This window comes from Pleuronectes platessa, chromosome 24 (genome assembly GCF_947347685.1).
Source record: "Pleuronectes platessa chromosome 24, fPlePla1.1, whole genome shotgun sequence".
NCBI lineage: Eukaryota > Metazoa > Chordata > Actinopteri > Pleuronectiformes > Pleuronectidae > Pleuronectes > Pleuronectes platessa.
Window position 1 is genome coordinate 14,663,014 of NC_070649.1, and position 24,206 is coordinate 14,687,219.

A 24,206-nucleotide genomic window follows, 5' to 3' on the forward strand; every position below is an offset into this window, starting at 1 on the left:
GGACTGGTGATCAGCCCTGTGATGGACTGGTGATCCTCCCTTTGACGGACTGGTGATCCTCCCTTTGATGGGCTGGTTATCAGCCCTGTGATGGACGGTTGATCCTCCCTTTGATGTACTGGTGATCATCCCTTTGATGGACTGGTTATAGTCCCTTTGATGGACTGGTTATCAGCCATGTGATGGACTGGTGATCCTCCCTTTGATGGACTGGTGATCAGCCCTGTGATGGAGGTGATCCTCCTTGTGATGGACGGTTGATCCTCCCTTTGATGTACTGGTGATCCTCCCTTTGATGGACTGGTGATCAGCCCTGTGATGGAGGTGATCCTCCTTGTGATGGACTGGTGATCCTCCCTCTGATGGACTGGTGATCAGGCCTGTGATGGACTGGTGATCCTCCCTGTGATGGATTGGTGATCCTCCCTGTGATGGACTGGTGATCCTCCCTGTGATGGACTGGTGATCAGCCCTGTGATGGACTGGTCATCCTCCCTGTGATGGACTGGTGATCCTCCCTCTGATGGACTGGTGATCAGCCCTCGATGGACTGGTGATCCTCCCTGTGATGGACTGATGATCCTCCCTCTGATGGACTGGTGATCAGCCCTGTGATGGACTGGTGATCCTCCCTGTGATGGATTGGTGATCCTTCCTTTGATGGACTGGTGATCAGCCCTGTGATGGACTGGTGATCCTCCTTGTGATGGACTGTTGATCCTCCCTGTGATGGATTGGTGATCCTCCCTGTGATGGACTGTTGATCCTCCCTGTGATGGACTGGTGATCCTCCCTCTGATGGACTGGTGATCCTCCCTGTGATGGACTGGTGATCCTTCCTGTGATGGACTGGTGATGAGCCCTGTGATCTACTGGTGATCAGAACTGTGTTGGACTGGTGATCAGCCCTGTGATGGACTGGTGATCCTCCCGGTGATGGACTGGTGATCAGCTCTGTGTTGGACCGGTGATGAGCCCTGTGTTGGACTGGTTATCCTCCCTTTGATGGACAGGTGATCCTCCCTTTGATGGGCTGGTTACCAGCCCTGTGATGGACTGGTGATTCTCCCTGTGATGGACTGGTGATCCTCCCTGTGATGGACTGGTGATCCTCCCTCTGATGGAATGGTGATCAGCCCTATGATGGACTGGTGATCCTCTCTGTGATGGACTGGTGATCCTCCCTTTGATGGACTGGTGATCATCCCTTTGATGGACTGGTTATAACCCCTTCGATGGACTGGTTATCAGCCATGTGATGGATTGGTGATCCTCCCTTTTATGGACTGGTTTTCAGCCCTGTGATGGACTGGTGATCCTCCTTTTGATGGACTGGGGATCCTCCCTCTGATGGACTGGTGATCAGCCCTGTGATGGACTGGTGATCCTCCCTTTGATGGACTGGTGATCAGCCCTGTGATGGACTGGTAATCCTCCTTGTGATGGACTGGTGATCCTCCCTCTGATGGACTGGTGATCAGCCCTGTGATGGACTGGTGATCCTCCCTGTGATGGATTGGTGATCCTCCCTGTGATGGACGGGTGATCCTCCCTGTGATGGACTGGTGATCCTTCCTGTGATGGACTGGTGATGAGCCCTGTGATGGACTGGTGATCAGCCCTGTGTTGGACTGGTGATCCTCCCTGTGTTGGACTGGTGATCCTTCCTTTGATGGACTGGTGATCAGCCCTGTGATGGACTGGTGATCCTCCTTGTGATGGACTGGTGATCCTCCCTGTGATGGATTGGTGATCCTCCCTTTGATGGACTGTTGATCCTCCCTGTGATGGACTGGTGATCCTCCCTCTGATGGACTGGTGATCCTCCCTGTGATGGACTGGTGATCCTTCCTGTGATGGACTGGTGATGAGCCCTGTGATGGACTGGTGATCAGCCCTGTGTTGGACTGGTGATCAGCCCTGTGATGGACTGGTGATCCTCCCGGTGATGGACTGGTGATCAGCTCTGTGTTGGACCGGTGATGAGCCCTGTGTTGGACTAGTTATCCTCCCTTTGATGGACTGGTGATCCTCCCTTTGATGGACTGGTTATAGCCCCTGTGATGGACTGGTTATCAGCCCTATGATGGACTGGTGATCCTCCCTGTGATGGACTGGTGATCCTCCCTTTGATGGACTGGTGATCCTCCCTTTGATGGACTGGTTATAGCCCCTGTGATGGACTGGTTATCAGCCATGTGATGGACTGGTGATCCTCCCATTGATGGACTGGTGATCAGCCCATCGATGGACTGGTGATCCTCCCGGTGATGGACTGGTGATCAGCCCTGTGTTAGACTGGTGATCCTCTCTGTGTTGGACTGGTGATCAGCCCTGTGTTGGACCGGTGATGAGCCCTGTGTTGGACTGGTGATCCTCCCTTTGATGGACTGGTGATCCTCCCTTTGATGTGCTGGTTATCAGCCCTGTGATGGACTGGTGATCCTCCCTTTGATGGACTGGTGATCCTCCCTTTGATGGACTGGTTATAGCCCCTTTGATGGACTGGTTATCAGCCATGTGATGGACTGGTGATCCTCCTTGTGATGGACTGGTGATCCTCCCTCTGATGGACTGGTGATCAGCCCTGTGATGGACTGGTGATCCTCCCTGTGATGGATTGGTGATCCTCCCTGTGATGGACTGGTGATCCTCCCTGTGATGGACTGGTGATCAGCCCTGTGATGGACTGTTGATCCTCCCTGTGATGGACTGGTGATCCTCCCTCTGATGGACCGGTTATCAGCCCTATGATGGACTGGTGATCCTCCCTGTGATGGACTGGTGATCCTCCCTCTGATGGACCGGTTATCAGCCCTATGATGGACTGGTGATCCTCCCTGTGATGGACTGGTGATCCTCCCTTTGATGGACTGGTGATCATCCCTTTGATGGACTGGTTATAGCCCCTTTGATGGACTGGTTATCAGCCCTGTGATGGACTGGTGATCCTCCTTGTGATGGACTGGTGATCCTCCCTGTGATGGATTGGTGATCCTCCCTGTGATGGACTGTTGATCCTCCCTGTGATTGACTGGTGATCCTCCCTCTGATGGACTGGTGATCCTCCCTGTGATGGACTGGTGATCCTTCCTGTGATGGACTGGTGATGAGCCCTGTGATGGACTGGTGATCAGAACTGTGTTGGACTGGTGATCAGCCCTGTGATGGACTGGTGATCCTCCCGGTGATGGACTGGTGATCAGCTCTGTGTTGGACCGGTGATGAGCCCTGTGTTGGACTGGTTATCCTCCCTTTGATGGACTGGTGATCCTCCCTTTGATGGGCTGGTTACCAGCCCTGTGATGGACTGGTGATTCTCCCTGTGATGGACTGGTGATCCTCCCTGTGATGGACTGGTGATCCTCCCTCTGATGGAATGGTGATCAGCCCTGTGATGGACTGGTGATCCTCCCTGTGATGGACTGGTGATCAGCCCTGTGATGGACTGGTGATCCTCCCTCTGATGGACTGGTGATCAGCCCTGTGATGGACTGGTGATCCTTCCTGTATTGGACTGGTGATCAGACCTGTGTTGGACTGGTGATCAGACCTGTGATGGACTGGTGATGAGCCCTGTGATGGACTGGTGATCAGCCCTGTGTTGGACTGGTGATCAGACCTGTGATGGACTGGTGATGAGCCCTGTGATGGACTGGTGATCCTCCCTGTAATGAAATGGTGATCCTTCCTGTGATGGACTGGTGATGAGCCCTGTGGTGGACTGGTTAACAGACCTGTGATGGACTGGTGATCAGCCCTGTGATGGACTGGTGATCCTCCCTTTGACGGACTGGTGATCCTCCCTTTGATGGGCTGGTTATCAGCCCTGTGATGGACGGGTGATCCTCCCTTTGATGTACTGGTGATCATCCCTTTGATGGACTGGTTATAGCCCCTTTGATGATCTGGTTATCAGCCATGTGATGGACTGGTGATCCTCCCTTTGATGGACTGGTGATCAGCCCTGTGATGGAGGTGATCCTCCTTGTGATGGACTGGTGATCCTCCCTCTGATGGACTGGTGATCAGGCCTGTGATGGACTGGTGATCCTCCCTGTGATGGATTGGTGATCCTCCCTGTGATGGACTGGTGATCCTCCCTGTGATGGACTGGTGATCAGCCCTGTGATGGACTGGTGATCCTCCCTGTGATGGACTGGTGATCCTCCCTCTGATGGACTGGTGATCCTCCCTTTGATGGGCTGGTTACCAGCCCTGTGATGGACTGGTGATCCTCCCTTTGATGGACTGGTGATCCTCCCTTTGATGGACTGGTTATAGCCCCTGTGATGGACTGGTTATCAGCCATGTGATGGACTGGTGATCCTCCCATTGATGGACTGGTGATCAGCCCATCGATGGACTGGTGATCCTCCCGGTGATGGACTGGTGATCAGCCCTGTGTTAGACTGGTGATCCTCTCTGTGTTGGACTGGTGATCAGCCCTGTGTTGGACCGGTGATGAGCCCTGTGTTGGACTGGTGATCCTCCCTTTGATGGACTGGTGATCCTCCCTTTGATGTGCTGGTTATCAGCCCTGTGATGGACTGGTGATCCTCCCTTTGATGGACTGGTGATCCTCCCTTTGATGGACTGGTTATAGCCCCTTTGATGGACTGGTTATCAGCCATGTGATGGACTGGTGATCCTCCCTTTGATGGACTGGTGATCCTCCTTGTGATGGACTGGTGATCCTCCCTCTGATGGACTGGTGATCAGCCCTGTGATGGACTGGTGATCCTCCCTGTGATGGATTGGTGATCCTCCCTGTGATGGACTGGTGATCCTCCCTGTGATGGACTGGTGATCAGCCCTGTGATGGACTGTTGATCCTCCCTGTGATGGACTGGTGATCCTCCCTCTGATGGACCGGTTATCAGCCCTATGATGGACTGGTGATCCTCCCTGTGATGGACTGGTGATCCTCCCTCTGATGGACCGGTTATCAGCCCTATGATGGACTGGTGATCCTCCCTGTGATGGACTGGTGATCCTCCCTTTGATGGACTGGTGATCATCCCTTTGATGGACTGGTTATAGCCCCTTTGATGGACTGGTTATCAGCCATGTGATGGACTGGTGATCCTCCCTTTGATGGACTGGTGATCAGCCCTGTGATGGACTGGTGATCCTCCTTGTTATGGACTGGTGATGCTCCCTCTGATGGACTGGTGATCAGCCCTGTGATGGACTGGTGATCCTCCCTGTGCTGGATTGGTGATCCTCCTTGTTATGGACTGGTGATCCTCCCTCTGATGGACTGGTGATCAGCCCTGTGATGGACTGGTGATCCTCCCTGTGCTGGATTGGTGATCCTCCCTGTGATGGACTGGTGATCCTCCCTGTGATGGACTGGTGATCAGCACTGTGATGGACTGGTGATCCTCCCTTTGACGGACTGGTGATCCTCCCTTTGATGGGCTGGTTATCAGCCCTGTGATGGACGGTTGATCCTCCCTTTGATGTACTGGTGATCATCCCTTTGATGGACTGGTTATAGCCCCTTTGATGGACTGGTTATCAGCCATGTGATGGACTGGTGATCCTCCCTTTGATGGACTGGTGATCAGCCCTGTGATGGAGGTGATCCTCCTTGTGATGGACTGGTGATCCTCCCTCTGATGGACTGGTGATCAGGCCTGTGATGGACTGGTGATCCTCCCTGTGATGGATTGGTGATCCTCCCTGTGATGGACTGGTGATCCTCCCTGTGATGGACTGGTGATCAGCCCTGTGATGGACTGGTGATCCTCCCTGTGATGGACTGGTGATCCTCCCTCTGATGGACTGGTGATCAGCCCTATGATGGACTGGTGATCCTCTCTGTGATGGACTGGTGATCCTCCCTTTGATGGACTGGTGATGAGCCCTGTGATGGACTGGTAATCCTCCTTGTGATGGACTGGTGATCCTCCCTTTGATGGACTGGTGATCATCCCTGTGATGGACTGGTGATCCTCCCTGTGATGGACTGGTGATCAGCCCTGTGATGGACTGGTGATCCTCCCTGTGATGGATTGGTGATCCTCCCTGTGATGGACGGGTGATCCTCCCTGTGATGGACTGGTGATCCTTCCTGTGATGGACTGGTGATGAGCCCTGTGATGGACTGGTGATCCTCCCTGTGATGGACTGGTGATCCTCCCTCTGATGGACTGGTGATCCTCCCTGTGATGGACTGGTGATCCTTCCTGTGATGGACTGGTGATGAGCCCTGTGATGGACTGGTGATCAGAACTGTGTTGGACTGGTGATCAGCCCTGTGATGGACTGGTGATCCTCCCGGTGATGGACTGGTGATCAGCTCTGTGTTGGACCGGTGATGAGCCCTGTGTTGGACTGGTTATCCTCCCTTTGATGGACTGGTGATCCTCCCTTTGATGGGCTGGTTACCAGCCCTGTGATGGACTGGTGATTCTCCCTGTGATGGACTGGTGATCCTCCCTGTGATGGACTGGTGATCCTCCCTCTGATGGAATGGTGATCAGCCCTATGATGGACTGGTGATCCTCTCTGTGATGGACTGGTGATCCTCCCTTTGATGGACTGGTGATCATCCCTTTGATGGACTGGTTATAACCCCTTCGATGGACTGGTTATCAGCCATGTGATGGATTGGTGATCCTCCCTTTTATGGACTGGTTTTCAGCCCTGTGATGGACTGGTGATCCTCCTTTTGATGGACTGGGGATCCTCCCTCTGATGGACTGGTGATCAGCCCTGTGATGGACTGGTGATCCTCCCTTTGATGGACTGGTGATCAGCCCTGTGATGGACTGGTGATCCTCCCTGTGCTGGATTGGTGATCCTCCCTGTGATGGACTGGTGATCCTCACTGTGATGGACTGGTGATCAGCCCTGTGATGGACTGGTGATCCTCCCTGTGATGGACTGGTGATCCTCCCTCTGATGGACTGGTGATCCTCCCTTTGATGGAATGGTGATCAGCCCTGTGATGGACTGGTGATCCTCCCTGTGATGGACTGGTGATCAGCCCTGTGATGGACTGGTGATCCTCCCTCTGATGGACTGGTGATCAGCCCTGTGATGGACTGGTGATCCTTCCTGTATTGGACTGGTGATCAGACCTGTGTTGGACTGGTGATCAGACCTGTGATGGACTGGTGATGAGCCCTGTGATGGACTGGTGATCAGCCCTGTGTTGGACTGGTGATCAGACCTGTGATGGACTGGTGATGAGCCCTGTGATGGACTGGTGATCCTCCCTGTAATGAAATGGTGATCCTTCCTGTGATGGACTGGTGATGAGCCCTGTGGTGGACTGGTTAACAGACCTGTGATGGACTGGTGATCAGCCCTGTGATGGACTGGTGATCCTCCCTTTGAAGGACTGGTGATCCTCCCTTTGATGGGCTGGTTATCAGCCCTGTGATGGACGGGTGATCCTCCCTTTGATGTACTGGTGATCATCCCTTTGATGGACTGGTTATAGCCCCTTTGATGATCTGGTTATCAGCCATGTGATGGACTGGTGATCCTCCCTTTGATGGACTGGTGATCAGCCCTGTGATGGAGGTGATCCTCCTTGTGATGGACTGGTGATCCTCCCTCTGATGGACTGGTGATCAGGCCTGTGATGGACTGGTGATCCTCCCTGTGATGGATTGGTGATCCTCCCTGTGATGGACTGGTGATCCTCCCTGTGATGGACTGGTGATCAGCCCTGTGATGGACTGGTGATCCTCCCTGTGATGGACTGGTGATCCTCCCTCTGATGGACTGGTGATCCTCCCTTTGATGGGCTGGTTACCAGCCCTGTGATGGACTGGTGATCCTCCCTTTGATGGACTGGTGATCCTCCCTTTGATGGACTGGTTATAGCCCCTGTGATGGACTGGTGATCCTCCCATTGATGGACTGGTGATCAGCCCATCGATGGACTGGTGATCCTCCCGGTGATGGACTGGTGATCAGCCCTGTGTTAGACTGGTGATCCTCTCTGTGTTGGACTGGTGATCAGCCCTGTGTTGGACCGGTGATGAGCCCTGTGTTGGACTGGTGATCCTCCCTTTGATGGACTTGTGATCCTCCCTTTGATGTGCTGGTTATCAGCCCTGTGATGGACTGGTGATCCTCCCTTTGATGGACTGGTGATCCTCCCTTTGATGGACTGGTTATAGCCCCTTTGATGGACTGGTTATCAGCCATGTGATGGACTGGTGATCCTCCCTTTGATGGACTGGTGATCCTCCTTGTGATGGACTGGTGATCCTCCCTCTGATGGACTGGTGATCAGCCCTGTGATGGACTGGTGATCCTCCCTGTGATGGATTGGTGATCCTCCCTGTGATGGACTGGTGATCCTCCCTGTGATGGACTGGTGATCAGCCCTGTGATGGACTGTTGATCCTCCCTGTGATGGACTGGTGATCCTCCCTCTGATGGACCGGTTATCAGCCCTATGATGGACTGGTGATCCTCCCTGTGATGGACTGGTGATCCTCCCTCTGATGGACCGGTTATCAGCCCTATGATGGACTGGTGATCCTCCCTGTGATGGACTGGTGATCCTCCCTTTGATGGACTGGTGATCATCCCTTTGATGGACTGGTTATAGCCCCTTTGATGGACTGGTTATCAGCCATGTGATGGACTGGTGATCCTCCCTTTGATGGACTGGTGATCAGCCCTGTGATGGACTGGTGATCCTCCTTGTTATGGACTGGTGATCCTCCCTCTGATGGACTGGTGATCAGCCCTGTGATGGACTGGTGATCCTCCCTGTGCTGGATTGGTGATCCTCCTTGTTATGGACTGGTGATCCTCCCTCTGATGGACTGGTGATCAGCCCTGTGATGGACTGGTGATCCTCCCTGTGCTGGATTGGTGATCCTCCCTGTGATGGACTGGTGATCCTCCCTGTGATGGACTGGTGATCAGCACTGTGATGGACTGGTGATCCTCCCTTTGACGGACTGGTGATCCTCCCTTTGATGGGCTGGTTATCAGCCCTGTGATGGACGGTTGATCCTCCCTTTGATGTACTGGTGATCATCCCTTTGATGGACTGGTTATAGCCCCTTTGATGGACTGGTTATCAGCCATGTGATGGACTGGTGATCCTCCCTTTGATGGACTGGTGATCAGCCCTGTGATGGAGGTGATCCTCCTTGTGATGGACTGGTGATCCTCCCTCTGATGGACTGGTGATCAGGCCTGTGATGGACTGGTGATCCTCCCTGTGATGGATTGGTGATCCTCCCTGTGATGGACTGGTGATCCTCCCTGTGATGGACTGGTGATCAGCCCTGTGATGGACTGGTGATCCTCCCTGTGATGGACTGGTGATCCTCCCTCTGATGGACTGGTGATCAGCCCTATGATGGACTGGTGATCCTCTCTGTGATGGACTGGTGATCCTCCCTTTGATGGACTGGTGATGAGCCCTGTGATGGACTGGTAATCCTCCTTGTGATGGACTGGTGATCCTCCCTCTGATGGACTGGTGATCATCCCTGTGATGGACTGGTGATCCTCCCTGTGATGGATTGGTGATCCTCCCTGTGATGGACGGGTGATCCTCCCTGTGATGGACTGGTGATCCTTCCTGTGATGGACTGGTGATGAGCCCTGTGATGGACTGGTGATCAGCCCTGTGTTGGACTGGTGATCCTCCCTGTGTTGGACTGGTGATCAGCCCTGTGTTGGACCGGTGATGAGCCCTGTGTTGGACTGGTGATCCTCCCTTTGATGGACTGGTGATCCTCCCTTTGATGGGCTGGTTACCAGCCCTGTGATGGACTGGTGGTCCTCCCTTTGATGGACTGGTGATCCTCCCTTTGATGGACTGGTTATAGCCCCTGTGATGGACTGGTTATCAGCCATGTGATGGACTGGTGATCCTCCCTTTGATGGACTGGTGATCAGCCCTGTGATGGACTGGTGATCCTCCCTGTGATGGACTGATGATCCTCCCTCTGATGGACTGGTGATCAGCCCTGTGATGGACTGGTGATCCTCCCTCTGATGGACTGGTGATCCTCCCTGTGATGGACTGGTGATCCTTCCTGTGATGGACTGGTGATGAGCCCTGTGATGGACTGGTGATGAGCCCTGTGATGGACTGGTGATCCTCCCTGTAATGAATTGGTGATCCTTCCTGTGATGGACTGGTGATGAGCCCTGTGATGGACTGGTGATCAGCCTTGTGTTGGACTGGTTAACAGACCTGTGATGGACTGGTGATCAGCCCTGTGATGGACTGGTGATCCTCCCTTTGACGGACTGGTGATCCTCCCTTTGATGGGCTGGTTATCAGCCCTGTGATGGACGGTTGATCCTCCCTTTGATGTACTGGTGATCATCCCTTTGATGGACTGGTTATAGTCCCTTTGATGGACTGGTTATCAGCCATGTGATGGACTGGTGATCCTCCCTTTGATGGACTGGTGATCAGCCCTGTGATGGAGGTGATCCTCCTTGTGATGGACTGGTGATCCTCCCTCTGATGGACTGGTGATCAGGCCTGTGATGGACTGGTGATCCTCCCTGTGATGGATTGGTGATCCTCCCTGTGATGGACTGGTGATCCTCCCTGTGATGGACTGGTGATCAGCCCTGTGATGGACTGGTCATCCTCCCTGTGATGGACTGGTGATCCTCCCTCTGATGGACTGGTGATCAGCCCTCGATGGACTGGTGATCCTCCCTGTGATGGACTGATGATCCTCCCTCTGATGGACTGGTGATCAGCCCTGTGATGGACTGGTGATCCTCCTTGTGATGGACTGGTGATCCTCCCTGTGATGGATTGGTGATCCTCCCTGTGATGGACTGTTGATCCTCCCTGTGATGGACTGGTGATCCTCCCTCTGATGGACTGGTGATCCTCCCTGTGATGGACTGGTGATCCTTCCTGTGATGGACTGGTGATGAGCCCTGTGATGGACTGGTGATGAGCCCTGTGATGGACTGGTGATCCTCCCTGTAATGAATTGGTGATCCTTCCTGTGATGGACTGGTGATGAGCCCTGTGATGGACTGGTGATCAGCCTTGTGTTGGACTGGTTAACAGACCTGTGATGGACTGGTGATCAGCCATGTGATGGACTGGTGATCCTCCCTTTGATGGACTGGTGATCAGCCCTGTGATGGAGGTGATCCTCCTTGTGATGGACTGGTGATCCTCCCTCTGATGGACTGGTGATCAGGCCTGTGATGGACTGGTGATCCTCCCTGTGATGGATTGGTGATCCTCCCTCTGATGGACTGGTGATCAGGCCTGTGATGGACTGGTGATCCTCCCTGTGATGGATTGGTGATCCTCCCTGTGATGGACTGGTGATCCTCCCTGTGATGGACTGGTGATCAGCCCTGTGATGGACTGGTCATCCTCCCTGTGATGGACTGGTGATCCTCCCTCTGATGGACTGGTGATCAGCCCTCGATGGACTGGTGATCCTCCCTGTGATGGACTGATGATCCTCCCTCTGATGGACTGGTGATCAGCCCTGTGATGGACTGGTGATCAGCCCTGTGATGGACTGGTCATCCTCCCTGTGATGGACTGGTGATCCTCCCTCTGATGGACTGGTGATCAGCCCTCGATGGACTGGTGATCCTCCCTGTGATGGACTGGTGATCCTCCCTCTGATGGACTGGTGATCCTCCCTTTGATGGACTGGTGATCAGCCCTGTGATGGACTGGTGATCCTCCCTGTGATGGACTGGTGATCAGCCCTGTGATGGACTGGTGATCCTCCCTCTGATGGACTGGTGATCAGCCCTGTGATGGACTGGTGATCCTTCCTGTATTGGACTGGTGATCAGACCTGTGTTGGACTGGTGATCAGACCTGTGATGGACTGGTGATGAGCCCTGTGATGGACTGGTGATCAGCCCTGTGTTGGACTGGTGATCAGACCTGTGATGGACTGGTGATGAGCCCTGTGATGGACTGGTGATCCTCCCTGTAATGAAATGGTGATCCTTCCTGTGATGGACTGGTGATGAGCCCTGTGGTGGACTGGTTAACAGACCTGTGATGGACTGGTGATCAGCCCTGTGATGGACTGGTGATCCTCCCTTTGACGGACTGGTGATCCTCCCTTTGATGGGCTGGTTATCAGCCCTGTGATGGACGGGTGATCCTCCCTTTGATGTACTGGTGATCATCCCTTTGATGGACTGGTTATAGCCCCTTTGATGATCTGGTTATCAGCCATGTGATGGACTGGTGATCCTCCCTTTGATGGACTGGTGATCAGCCCTGTGATGGAGGTGATCCTCCTTGTGATGGACTGGTGATCCTCCCTCTGATGGACTGATGATCAGGCCTGTGATGGACTGGTGATCCTCCCTGTGATGGATTGGTGATCCTCCCTGTGATGGACTGGTGATCCTCCCTGTGATGGACTGGTGATCAGCCCTGTGATGGACTGGTGATCCTCCCTGTGATGGACTGGTGATCCTCCCTCTGATGGACTGGTGATCCTCCCTTTGATGGGCTGGTTACCAGCCCTGTGATGGACTGGTGATCCTCCCTTTGATGGACTGGTGATCCTCCCTTTGATGGACTGGTTATAGCCCCTGTGATGGACTGGTTATCAGCCATGTGATGGACTGGTGATCCTCCCTGTGATGGATTGGTGATCCTCCCTGTGATGGACTGTTGATCCTCCCTGTGATGGACTGGTGATCCTCCCTCTGATGGACTGGTGATCCTCCCTGTGATGTACTGGTGATCCTTCCTGTGATGGACTGGTGATGAGCCCTGTGATGGACTGGTGATCAGAACTGTGTTGGACTGGTGATCAGCCCTGTGATGGACTGGTGATCCTCCCGGTGATGGACTGGTGATCAGCTCTGTGTTGGACCGGTGATGAGCCCTGTGTTGGACTGGTTATCCTCCCTTTGATGGACTGGTGATCCTCCCTTTGATGGGCTGGTTACCAGCCCTGTGATGGACTGGTGATTCTCCCTGTGATGGACTGGTGATCCTCCCTGTGATGGACTGGTGATCCTCCCTCTGATGGAATGGTGATCAGCCCTGTGATGGACTGGTGATCCTCCCTGTGATGGACTGGTGATCAGCCCTGTGATGGACTGGTGATCCTCCCTCTGATGGACTGGTGATCAGCCCTGTGATGGACTGGTGATCCTTCCTGTATTGGACTGGTGATCAGACCTGTGTTGGACTGGTGATCAGACCTGTGATGGACTGGTGATGAGCCCTGTGATGGACTGGTGATCAGCCCTGTGTTGGACTGGTGATCAGACCTGTGATGGACTGGTGATGAGCCCTGTGATGGACTGGTGATCCTCCCTGTAATGAAATGGTGATCCTTCCTGTGATGGACTGGTGATGAGCCCTGTGGTGGACTGGTTAACAGACCTGTGATGGACTGGTGATCAGCCCTGTGATGGACTGGTGATCCTCCCTTTGACGGACTGGTGATCCTCCCTTTGATGGGCTGGTTATCAGCCCTGTGATGGACGGGTGATCCTCCCTTTGATGTACTGGTGATCATCCCTTTGATGGACTGGTTATAGCCCCTTTGATGATCTGGTTATCAGCCATGTGATGGACTGGTGATCCTCCCTTTGATGGACTGGTGATCAGCCCTGTGATGGAGGTGATCCTCCTTGTGATGGACTGGTGATCCTCCCTCTGATGGACTGGTGATCAGGCCTGTGATGGACTGGTGATCCTCCCTGTGATGGATTGGTGATCCTCCCTGTGATGGACTGGTGATCCTCCCTGTGATGGACTGGTGATCAGCCCTGTGATGGACTGGTGATCCTCCCTGTGATGGACTGGTGATCCTCCCTCTGATGGACTGGTGATCCTCCCTTTGATGGGCTGGTTACCAGCCCTGTGATGGACTGGTGATCCTCCCTTTGATGGACTGGTGATCCTCCCTTTGATGGACTGGTTATAGCCCCTGTGATGGACTGGTTATCAGCCATGTGATGGACTGGTGATCCTCCCATTGATGGACTGGTGATCAGCCCATCGATGGACTGGTGATCCTCCCGGTGATGGACTGGTGATCAGCCCTGTGTTAGACTGGTGATCCTCTCTGTGTTGGACTGGTGATCAGCCCTGTGTTGGACCGGTGATGAGCCCTGTGTTGGACTGGTGATCCTCCCTTTGATGGACTGGTGATCCTCCCTTTGATGTGCTGGTTATCAGCCCTGTGATGGACTGGTGATCCTCCCTTTGATGGACTGGTGATCCTCCCTTTGATGGACTGGTTATAGCCCCTTTGATGGACTGGTTATCAGCCATGTGATGGACTGGTGATCCTCCCTTTGATGGACTGGTGATCCTCCTTGTGATGGACTGGTGATCCTCCCTCTGATGGACTGGTGATCAGCCCTGTGATGGACTGGTGATCCTCCCTGTGATGGATTGGTGATCCTCCCTGTGATGGACTGGTGATCCTCCCTGTGATGGACTGGTGATCAGCCCTGTGATGGACTGTTGATCCTCCCTGTGATGGACTGGTGATCCTCCCTCTGATGGACCGGTTATCAGCCCTATGATGGACTGGTGATCCTCCCTGTGATGGACTGGTGATCCTCCCTCTGATGGACCGGTTATCAGCCCTATGATGGACTGGTGATCCTCCCTGTGATGGACTGGTGATCCTCCCTTTGATGGACTGGTGATCATCCCTTTGATGGACTGGTTATAGCCCCTTTGATGGACTGGTTATCAGCCATGTGATGGACTGGTGATCCTCCCTTTGATGGACTGGTGATCAGCCCTGTGATGGACTGGTGATCCTCCTTGTTATGGACTGGTGATGCTCCCTCTGATGGACTGGTGATCAGCCCTGTGATGGACTGGTGATCCTCCCTGTGCTGGATTGGTGATCCTCCTTGTTATGGACTGGTGATCCTCCCTCTGATGGACTGGTGATCAGCCCTGTGATGGACTGGTGATCCTCCCTGTGCTGGATTGGTGATCCTCCCTGTGATGGACTGGTGATCCTCCCTGTGATGGACTGGTGATCAGCACTGTGATGGACTGGTGATCCTCCCTTTGACGGACTGGTGATCCTCCCTTTGATGGGCTGGTTATCAGCCCTGTGATGGACGGTTGATCCTCCCTTTGATGTACTGGTGATCATCCCTTTGATGGACTGGTTATAGCCCCTTTGATGGACTGGTTATCAGCCATGTGATGGACTGGTGATCCTCCCTTTGATGGACTGGTGATCAGCCCTGTGATGGAGGTGATCCTCCTTGTGATGGACTGGTGATCCTCCCTCTGATGGACTGGTGATCAGGCCTGTGATGGACTGGTGATCCTCCCTGTGATGGATTGGTGATCCTCCCTGTGATGGACTGGTGATCCTCCCTGTGATGGACTGGTGATCAGCCCTGTGATGGACTGGTGATCCTCCCTGTGATGGACTGGTGATCCTCCCTCTGATGGACTGGTGATCAGCCCTATGATGGACTGGTGATCCTCTCTGTGATGGACTGGTGATCCTCCCTTTGATGGACTGGTGATGAGCCCTGTGATGGACTGGTAATCCTCCTTGTGATGGACTGGTGATCCTCCCTTTGATGGACTGGTGATCATCCCTGTGATGGACTGGTGATCCTCCCTGTGATGGACTGGTGATCAGCCCTGTGATGGACTGGTGATCCTCCCTGTGATGGATTGGTGATCCTCCCTGTGATGGACGGGTGATCCTCCCTGTGATGGACTGGTGATCCTTCCTGTGATGGACTGGTGATGAGCCCTGTGATGGACTGGTGATCCTCCCTGTGATGGACTGGTGATCCTCCCTGTGATGGACTGGTGATCCTTCCTGTGATGGACTGGTGATGAGCCCTGTGATGGACTGGTGATCAGAACTGTGTTGGACTGGTGATCAGCCCTGTGATGGACTGGTGATCCTCCCGGTGATGGACTGGTGATCAGCTCTGTGTTGGACCGGTGATGAGCCCTGTGTTGGACTGGTTATCCTCCCTTTGATGGACTGGTGATCCTCCCTTTGATGGGCTGGTTACCAGCCCTGTGATGGACTGGTGATTCTCCCTGTGATGGACTGGTGATCCTCCCTGTGATGGACTGGTGATCCTCCCTCTGATGGAATGGTGATCAGCCCTATGATGGACTGGTGATCCTCTCTGTGATGGACTGGTGATCCTCCCTTTGATGGACTGGTGATCATCCCTTTGATGGACTGGTTATAACCCCTTCGATGGACTGGTTATCAGCCATGTGATGGATTGGTGATCCTCCCTTTTATGGACTGGTTTTCAGCCCTGTGATGGACTGGTGATCCTCCTTTTGATGGACTGGGGATCCTCCCTCTGATGGACTGGTGATCAGCCCTGTGATGGACTGGTGATCCTCCCTTTGATGGACTGGTGATCAGCCCTGTGATGGACTGGTGATCCTCCCTGTGCTGGATTGGTGATCCTCCCTGTGATGGACTGGTGATCCTCACTGTGATGGACTGGTGATCAGCCCTGTGATGGACTGGTGATCCTCCCTGTGATGGACTGGTGATCCTCCCTCTGATGGACTGGTGATCCTCCCTTTGATGGAATGGTGATCAGCCCTGTGATGGACTGGTGATCCTCCCTGTGATGGACTGGTGATCAGCCCTGTGATGGACTGGTGATCCTCCCTCTGATGGACTGGTGATCAGCCCTGTGATGGACTGGTGATCCTTCCTGTATTGGACTGGTGATCAGACCTGTGTTGGACTGGTGATCAGACCTGTGATGGACTGGTGATGAGCCCTGTGATGGACTGGTGATCAGCCCTGTGTTGGACTGGTGATCAGACCTGTGATGGACTGGTGATGAGCCCTGTGATGGACTGGTGATCCTCCCTGTAATGAAATGGTGATCCTTCCTGTGATGGACTGGTGATGAGCCCTGTGGTGGACTGGTTAACAGACCTGTGATGGACTGGTGATCAGCCCTGTGATGGACTGGTGATCCTCCCTTTGAAGGACTGGTGATCCTCCCTTTGATGGGCTGGTTATCAGCCCTGTGATGGACGGGTGATCCTCCCTTTGATGTACTGGTGATCATCCCTTTGATGGACTGGTTATAGCCCCTTTGATGATCTGGTTATCAGCCATGTGATGGACTGGTGATCCTCCCTTTGATGGACTGGTGATCAGCCCTGTGATGGAGGTGATCCTCCTTGTGATGGACTGGTGATCCTCCCTCTGATGGACTGGTGATCAGGCCTGTGATGGACTGGTGATCCTCCCTGTGATGGATTGGTGATCCTCCCTGTGATGGACTGGTGATCCTCCCTGTGATGGACTGGTGATCAGCCCTGTGATGGACTGGTGATCCTCCCTGTGATGGACTGGTGATCCTCCCTCTGATGGACTGGTGATCCTCCCTTTGATGGGCTGGTTACCAGCCCTGTGATGGACTGGTGATCCTCCCTTTGATGGACTGGTGATCCTCCCTTTGATGGACTGGTTATAGCCCCTGTGATGGACTGGTGATCCTCCCATTGATGGACTGGTGATCAGCCCATCGATGGACTGGTGATCCTCCCGGTGATGGACTGGTGATCAGCCCTGTGTTAGACTGGTGATCCTCTCTGTGTTGGACTGGTGATCAGCCCTGTGTTGGACCGGTGATGAGCCCTGTGTTGGACTGGTGATCCTCCCTTTGATGGACTGGTGATCCTCCCTTTGATGTGCTGGTTATCAGCCCTGTGATGGACTGGTGATCCTCCCTTTGATGGACTGGTGATCCTCCCTTTGATGGACTGGTTATAGCCCCTTTGATGGACTGGTTATCAGCCATGTGATGGACTGGTGATCCTCCCTTTGATGGACTGGTGATCCTCCTTGTGATGGACTGGTGATCCTCCCTCTGATGGACTGGTGATCAGCCCTGTGATGGACTGGTGATCCTCCCTGTGATGGATTGGTGATCCTCCCTGTGATGGACTGGTGATCCTCCCTGTGATGGACTGGTGATCAGCCCTGTGATGGACTGTTGATCCTCCCTGTGATGGACTGGTGATCCTCCCTCTGATGGACCGGTTATCAGCCCTATGATGGACTGGTGATCCTCCCTGTGATGGACTGGTGATCCTCCCTCTGATGGACCGGTTATCAGCCCTATGATGGACTGGTGATCCTCCCTGTGATGGACTGGTGATCCTCCCTTTGATGGACTGGTGATCATCCCTTTGATGGACTGGTTATAGCCCCTTTGATGGACTGGTTATCAGCCATGTGATGGACTGGTGATCCTCCCTTTGATGGACTGGTGATCAGCCCTGTGATGGACTGGTGATCCTCCTTGTTATGGACTGGTGATCCTCCCTCTGATGGACTGGTGATCAGCCCTGTGATGGACTGGTGATCCTCCCTGTGCTGGATTGGTGATCCTCCTTGTTATGGACTGGTGATCCTCCCTCTGATGGACTGGTGATCAGCCCTGTGATGGACTGGTGATCCTCCCTGTGCTGGATTGGTGATCCTCCCTGTGATGGACTGGTGATCCTCCCTGTGATGGACTGGTGATCAGCACTGTGATGGACTGGTGATCCTCCCTTTGACGGACTGGTGATCCTCCCTTTGATGGGCTGGTTATCAGCCCTGTGATGGACGGTTGATCCTCCCTTTGATGTACTGGTGATCATCCCTTTGATGGACTGGTTATAGCCCCTTTGATGGACTGGTTATCAGCCATGTGATGGACTGGTGATCCTCCCTTTGATGGACTGGTGATCAGCCCTGTGATGGAGGTGATCCTCCTTGTGATGGACTGGTGATCCTCCCTCTGATGGACTGGTGATCAGGCCTGTGATGGACTGGTGATCCTCCCTGTGATGGATTGGTGATCCTCCCTGTGATGGACTGGTGATCCTCCCTGTGATGGACTGGTGATCAGCCCTGTGATGGACTGGTGATCCTCCCTGTGATGGACTGGTGATCCTCCCTCTGATGGACTGGTGATCAGCCCTATGATGGACTGGTGATCCTCTCTGTGATGGACTGGTGATCCTCCCTTTGATGGACTGGTGATGAGCCCTGTGATGGACTGGTAATCCTCCTTGTGATGGACTGGTGATCCTCCCTCTGATGGACTGGTGATCATCCCTGTGATGGACTGGTGATCCTCCCTGTGATGGATTGGTGATCCTCCCTGTGATGGACGGGTGATCCTCCCTGTGATGGACTGGTGATCCTTCCTGTGATGGACTGGTGATGAGCCCTGTGATGGACTGGTGATCAGCCCTGTGTTGGACTGGTGATCCTCCCTGTGTTGGACTGGTGATCAGCCCTGTGTTGGACCGGTGATGAGCCCTGTGTTGGACTGGTGATCCTCCCTTTGATGGACTGGTGATCCTCCCTTTGATGGGCTGGTTACCAGCCCTGTGATGGACTGGTGGTCCTCCCTTTGATGGACTGGTGATCCTCCCTTTGATGGACTGGTTATAGCCCCTGTGATGGACTGGTTATCAGCCATGTGATGGACTGGTGATCCTCCCTTTGATGGACTGGTGATCAGCCCTGTGATGGACTGGTGATCCTCCCTGTGATGGACTGATGATCCTCCCTCTGATGGACTGGTGATCAGCCCTGTGATGGACTGGTGATCCTCCCTCTGATGGACTGGTGATCCTCCCTGTGATGGACTGGTGATCCTTCCTGTGATGGACTGGTGATGAGCCCTGTGATGGACTGGTGATGAGCCCTGTGATGGACTGGTGATCCTCCCTGTAATGAATTGGTGATCCTTCCTGTGATGGACTGGTGATGAGCCCTGTGATGGACTGGTGATCAGCCTTGTGTTGGACTGGTTAACAGACCTGTGATGGACTGGTGATCAGCCCTGTGATGGACTGGTGATCCTCCCTTTGACGGACTGGTGATCCTCCCTTTGATGGGCTGGTTATCAGCCCTGTGATGGACGGTTGATCCTCCCTTTGATGTACTGGTGATCATCCCTTTGATGGACTGGTTATAGTCCCTTTGATGGACTGGTTATCAGCCATGTGATGGACTGGTGATCCTCCCTTTGATGGACTGGTGATCAGCCCTGTGATGGAGGTGATCCTCCTTGTGATGGACTGGTGATCCTCCCTCTGATGGACTGGTGATCAGGCCTGTGATGGACTGGTGATCCTCCCTGTGATGGATTGGTGATCCTCCCTGTGATGGACTGGTGATCCTCCCTGTGATGGACTGGTGATCAGCCCTGTGATGGACTGGTGATCCTCCCTGTGATGGACTGGTGATCCTCCCTCTGATGGACTGGTGATCAGCCCTCGATGGACTGGTGATCCTCCCTGTGATGGACTGATGATCCTCCCTCTGATGGACTGGTGATCAGCCATGTGATGGACTGGTGATCCTCCTTGTGATGGACTGGTGATCCTCCCTGTGATGGATTGGTGATCCTCCCTGTGATGGACTGTTGATCCTCCCTGTGATGGACTGGTGATCCTCCCTCTGATGGACTGGTGATCCTCCCTGTGATGGACTGGTGATCCTTCCTGTGATGGACTGGTGATGAGCCCTGTGATGGACTGGTGATGAGCCCTGTGATGGACTGGTGATCCTCCCTGTAATGAATTGGTGATCCTTCCTGTGATGGACTGGTGATGAGCCCTGTGATGGACTGGTGATCAGCCTTGTGTTGGACTGGTTAACAGACCTGTGATGGACTGGTGATCAGCCATGTGATGGACTGGTGATCCTCCCTTTGATGGACTGGTGATCAGCCCTGTGATGGAGGTGATCCTCCTTGTGATGGACTGGTGATCCTCCCTCTGATGGACTGGTGATCAGGCCTGTGATGGACTGGTGATCCTCCCTGTGATGGATTGGTGATCCCCCCTCTGATGGACTGGTGATCAGGCCTGTGATGGACTGGTGATCCTCCCTGTGATGGATTGGTGATCCTCCCTGTGATGGACTGGTGATCCTCCCTGTGATGGACTGGTGATCAGCCCTGTGATGGACTGGTCATCCTCCCTGTGATGGACTGGTGATCCTCCCTCTGATGGACTGGTGATCAGCCCTCGATGGACTGGTGATCCTCCCTGTGATGGACTGATGATCCTCCCTCTGATGGACTGGTGATCAGCCCTGTGATGGACTGGTGATCAGCCCTGTGATGGACTGGTCATCCTCCCTGTGATGGACTGGTGATCCTCCCTCTGATGGACTGGTGATCAGCCCTCGATGGACTGGTGATCCTCCCTGTGATGGACTGGTGATCCTCCCTCTGATGGACTGGTGATCCTCCCTTTGATGGACTGGTGATCAGCCCTGTGATGGACTGGTGATCCTCCCTGTGATGGACTGGTGATCAGCCCTGTGATGGACTGGTGATCCTCCCTCTGATGGACTGGTGATCAGCCCTGTGATGGACTGGTGATCCTTCCTGTATTGGACTGGTGATCAGACCTGTGTTGGACTGGTGATCAGACCTGTGATGGACTGGTGATGAGCCCTGTGATGGACTGGTGATCAGCCCTGTGTTGGACTGGTGATCAGACCTGTGATGGACTGGTGATGAGCCCTGTGATGGACTGGTGATCCTCCCTGTAATGAAATGGTGATCCTTCCTGTGATGGACTGGTGATGAGCCCTGTGGTGGACTGGTTAACAGACCTGTGATGGACTGGTGATCAGCCCTGTGATGGACTGGTGATCCTCCCTTTGACGGACTGGTGATCCTCCCTTTGATGGGCTGGTTATCAGCCCTGTGATGGACGGGTGATCCTCCCTTTGATGTACTGGTGATCATCCCTTTGATGGACTGGTTATAGCCCCTTTGATGATCTGGTTATCAGCCATGTGATGGACTGGTGATCCTCCCTTTGATGGACTGGTGATCAGCCCTGTGATGGAGGTGATCCTCCTTGTGATGGACTGGTGATCCTCCCTCTGATGGACTGGTGATCAGGCCTGTGATGGACTGGTGATCCTCCCTGTGATGGATTGGTGATCCTCCCTGTGATGGACTGGTGATCCTCCCTGTGATGGACTGGTGATCAGCCCTGTGATGGACTGGTGATCCTCCCTGTGATGGACTGGTGATCCTCCCTCTGATGGACTGGTGATCCTCCCTTTGATGGGCTGGTTACCAGCCCTGTGATGGACTGGTGATCCTCCCTTTGATGGACTGGTGATCCTCCCTTTGATGGACTGGTTATAGCCCCTGTGATGGACTGGTTATCAGCCATGTGATGGACTGGTGATCCTCCCATTGATGGACTGGTGATCAGCCCATCGATGGACTGGTGATCCTCCCGGTGATGGACTGGTGATCAGCCCTGTGTTAGACTGGTGATCCTCTCTGTGTTGGACTGGTGATCAGCCCTGTGTTGGACCGGTGATGAGCCCTGTGTTGGACTGGTGATCCTCCCTTTGATGGACTGGTGATCCTCCCTTTGATGTGCTGGTTATCAGCCCTGTGATGGACTGGTGATCCTCCCTTTGATGGACTGGTGATCCTCCCTTTGATGGACTGGTTATAGCCCCTTTGATGGACTGGTTATCAGCCATGTGATGGACTGGTGATCCTCCCTTTGATGGACTGGTGATCCTCCTTGTGATGGACTGGTGATCCTCCCTCTGATGGACTGGTGATCAGCCCTGTGATGGACTGGTGATCCTCCCTGTGATGGATTGGTGATCCTCCCTGTGATGGACTGGTGATCCTCCCTGTGATGGACTGGTGATCAGCCCTGTGATGGACTGTTGATCCTCCCTGTGATGGACTGGTGATCCTCCCTCTGATGGACCGGTTATCAGCCCTATGATGGACTGGTGATCCTCCCTGTGATGGACTGGTGATCCTCCCTCTGATGGACCGGTTATCAGCCCTATGATGGACTGGTGATCCTCCCTGTGATGGACTGGTGATCCTCCCTTTGATGGACTGGTGATCATCCCTTTGATGGACTGGTTATAGCCCCTTTGATGGACTGGTTATCAGCCATGTGATGGACTGGTGATCCTCCCTTTGATGGACTGGTGATCAGCCCTGTGATGGACTGGTGATCCTCCTTGTTATGGACTGGTGATCCTCCCTCTGATGGACTGGTGATCAGCCCTGTGATGGACTGGTGATCCTCCCTGTGCTGGATTGGTGATCCTCCTTGTTATGGACTGGTGATCCTCCCTCTGATGGACTGGTGATCAGCCCTGTGATGGACTGGTGATCCTCCCTGTGCTGGATTGGTGATCCTCCCTGTGATGGACTGGTGATCCTCCCTGTGATGGACTGGTGATCAGCACTGTGATGGACTGGTGATCCTCCCTTTGACGGACTGGTGATCCTCCCTTTGATGGGCTGGTTATCAGCCCTGTGATGGACGGTTGATCCTCCCTTTGATGTACTGGTGATCATCCCTTTGATGGACTGGTTATAGCCCCTTTGATGGACTGGTTATCAGCCATGTGATGGACTGGTGATCCTCCCTTTGATGGACTGGTGATCAGCCCTGTGATGGAGGTGATCCTCCTTGTGATGGACTGGTGATCCTCCCTCTGATGGACTGGTGATCAGGCCTGTGATGGACTGGTGATCCTCCCTGTGATGGATTGGTGATCCTCCCTGTGATGGACTGGTGATCCTCCCTGTGATGGACTGGTGATCAGCCATGTGATGGACTGGTGATCCTCCCTTTGATGGACTGGTGATCAGCCCTGTGATGGACTGGTGATCCTCCCTGTGATGGACTGATGATCCTCCCTCTGATGGACTGGTGATCAGCCCTGTGATGGACTGGTGATCCTCCCTGTGATGGATTGGTGATCCTCCCTTTGATGGACTGGTGATCAGCCCGGTGATGGACTGGTGATCCTCCTTGTGATGGACTGGTGATCCTCCCTGTGATGGATTGGTGATCCTCCCTGTGATGGACTGTTGATCCTCCCTGTGATGGACTGGTGATCCTCCCTCTGATGGACTGGTGATCCTCCCTGTGATGGACTGGTGATCCTTCCTGTGATGGACTGGTGATGAGCCCTGTGATGGACTGGTGATGAGCCCTGTGATGGACTGGTGATCCTCCCTGTAATGAATTGGTGATCCTTCCTGTGATGGACTGGTGATGAGCCCTGTGATGGACTGGTGATCAGCCTTGTGTTGGACTGGTTAACAGACCTGTGATGGACTGGTGATCAGCCCTGTGATGGACTGGTGATCCTCCCTTTGACGGACTGGTGATCCTCCCTTTGATGGGCTGGTTATCAGCCCTGTGATGGACG